Source organism: Hibiscus syriacus, unplaced genomic scaffold (assembly GCF_006381635.1).
Source record: "Hibiscus syriacus cultivar Baekdansim isolate YM2019G1 unplaced genomic scaffold, ASM638163v2 tig00111582_pilon, whole genome shotgun sequence".
Lineage (NCBI taxonomy): Eukaryota > Viridiplantae > Streptophyta > Magnoliopsida > Malvales > Malvaceae > Hibiscus > Hibiscus syriacus.
This window is the reverse complement of record NW_024063126.1, coordinates 12,881,397-12,884,495: the sequence shown is the minus strand read 5'-3', so window position 1 is coordinate 12,884,495 and position 3,099 is coordinate 12,881,397.

Sequence of the window (3,099 nt, the reverse complement as noted above, 5' to 3'; positions counted from 1 at the left end):
TAGCTCATATTTTGTTCACTTATGCTTACATAGATCCTATAACATATATTGTAGCATACTAACATATATAACTTATATAAATTCATTTATATACAAATTTCTTATATTCTCTTAATTCAAGTTTACATTACTCTTATAACCTTTTCCTATGACTTAATAAATCTTTACCATGCAATTTCTATATCATAGTTCATCTAAGCACAATAATCTTTCTCATACAGCTTATCTCTCATATCATTATCATTATTTATGTATAGATCTCCTAATTTATATTCTATTTTCATATTTTCCTATAAATCAATGCTAGTTAGTTTATCTCACTTTTCATTTAATACTATAAGTAAATTATAATAGTTTCCATAAACTTGACTCATGTAATTTATGTTTTTCTATTATATCTTCATCTAAACATATATTTACATGTTCAGGATCACTTAACTTATTTTCTTTCTATGGTTATCGCATACCACATTTACTATTATACATGATTTGTGTCCTTATAACTTATTTCATATATTCACACAACTCATAAGGTTCACATATAGTTACATATTTTGTTCACATATAACCCATATCATATAAATTCACACCTCATAACATATAATATGAACAAAGCATATACACATAATACAAACTTAATCTTGCTTTTATTCATGCAAACATAAAATATTGGAAACAGACTTATCACAAGTCTAATTTCCATATAATAATATACACAATCTAATAATATACACTCACCTTGGCCTCACTAAGTTCCAATCGACTTTTATGATTTCCTCTCTTTCGATCAAATCTTAACTTGATAATCGTTCTGGAACTTGTTCATGTTCGATATCTACATAATCATACATTGATACACATCAGTATTTAATTGATATACTCTAATCTATCATTTCTTAGACCAAAAGAAATGTTGATTTCAATTTCCCCTTGAAGTGCATCGATGCATTCTACAGTGTATCGATGCATCCCTTAACATGTTCATCGATGCACTCCATATGCATCGATGCATTAATTGCATTCGATGTTTCCATTTTTAAGGGGTGCATTGATGCATTTCCTGTGCATCGATATACACTGAACAATTTCTGGAAATTTACCCATGATGCATTGGTACACATTGAATGTGCATCGATGCACATAGCCCAGAATTCCAATATATACCCGAAAATCCACTCTTTTCAGCTTAATTACTTCATATATCATCCCCTTTCTTATTCTTAACTTACAAACTCATATTCAAACTCATTTCTATTCATTAATCACCTCTTTAACATCAAAATCCTATTCTCCATATGTAATTCAAGAATTACACTAAATTTTCAACATGTTCCAAATTCAATTATATTACTTCTAACTTCTTAATTGGACCCTTGACAAGTCAAATTTGGTCTGGAAATCCCATAAATGACTTTCTATTAAGATCTCATTTATTCACTTCCTTCCTTTAATCCTTCTTAACTCCTTTATCTTTTTATTTTAAGATAACTTAAGCTTTCCTTAAGCTTAGTTATCATCTAATAATCAAAACACAATCTTAAATTTAACCAAAAACTCAATAATCAGAAAACTCACCTTTGGCTCTTGGTTTTTACGCGTGAATGAAGAAGAAAGATGAAGAGAATTCTGGAAACCACTTTGTTTCCTCTTCCCTTCCACGTGATTAATATATAATCATATTTAAATATTTTCCATGCGAATGACCCTTTTGCCCTTCAATTCACCTTATAATTACTAAAATCTTTTAGGCAATATTTTAAAATAAATCATTGAACTATTTCATTCTTCTACTTTAGTCACCAAATTCTAAAACTTTACAATTTAGTCACTAACCTGGTATTACGGATGTTATACAAGCACACGCTAAGTCTATGACTTAGTAAGGCAATACTGAGTATAATAACATAATAAAACATTTAAGTAAAGATTTATAAAAGAATCGTGATTTACTATAACAATATATTACTCATAACTTATAACATACATTATTACTCTTTAATTAATTTACATATACTTTTGAAACTTTCTTATACAATTCATTGAAACATTTCTTATAAACCCAATAAACACTTCATTCACATTTTGTACTATTACTCATTGTTCAGTTTATATCAAGTATATTTTCTTAGCCCAACGTATATCGTTGAGAACTCAAGGTATGTGAGTACATTGAGGTTGTGCACTAATGCAGTCACCACTACTCACATAATTTGCACCAAAGTGCAACATATTTGTCTCGAAAAACCACATAGGTTTGTCCTGAAGGACCACATAGAACCCTCGACTCTTGGCATGCCAACTATACTTCTAATCTTCATAAAATATACTTTGTGCTTTCATTTTATAATTAAACTTCAATACTTTATTCCAGTATCTTTTATCCATATAGAACACTTTCATATTTATTATTCAAGTATCTTTTATGCACATGAAGTATTTACTCACAACATTCCTTTTAACATTTCTCACTTATCATTTATGTTCCATAGAACATATTCACTTCGCACATATTTGCATAACCTTTTCACATAGAAAACATTTACGTAGTATTTCACATAGTCTTATATTTGAATCCAGATATCATATACTCATTGCATTTAAACTAGCCTTTATTTACTTATCATTTAGTTACATAGCTCATATAAGCATAGCATTATCAAATATTCTTATTTATTCACATATCACATACGTTCATAGTGATTCACATAATTATTTAATTTTACATATCATTACTCAACTTAATCATTTATTTATATAAAACATATTCACATAGAAAAATCTTCATGTATATATATATATACTCATAGAATTTTATATTGTTCAGAGACATTTGAGGTTGGCTCATCACAAGCCATCCTCCAGTCATAAATAAAATAAGTAAATAACACTCACCTTAGCCTCACTCAAGCCTTAAACAACTCCTTCTCTCTTTCACTTTATATTGGTACGTCACTTAGATCCACATTTGGTTTCAATCAAATCTACACATAACATGACCCATATGAATATCAGAACTCAATTAGCATCTAACACATTAACTTTTATTTTAGCAAAATGAAACACTTAATTGATATTTCTGACTGAGTAATATCGATACTC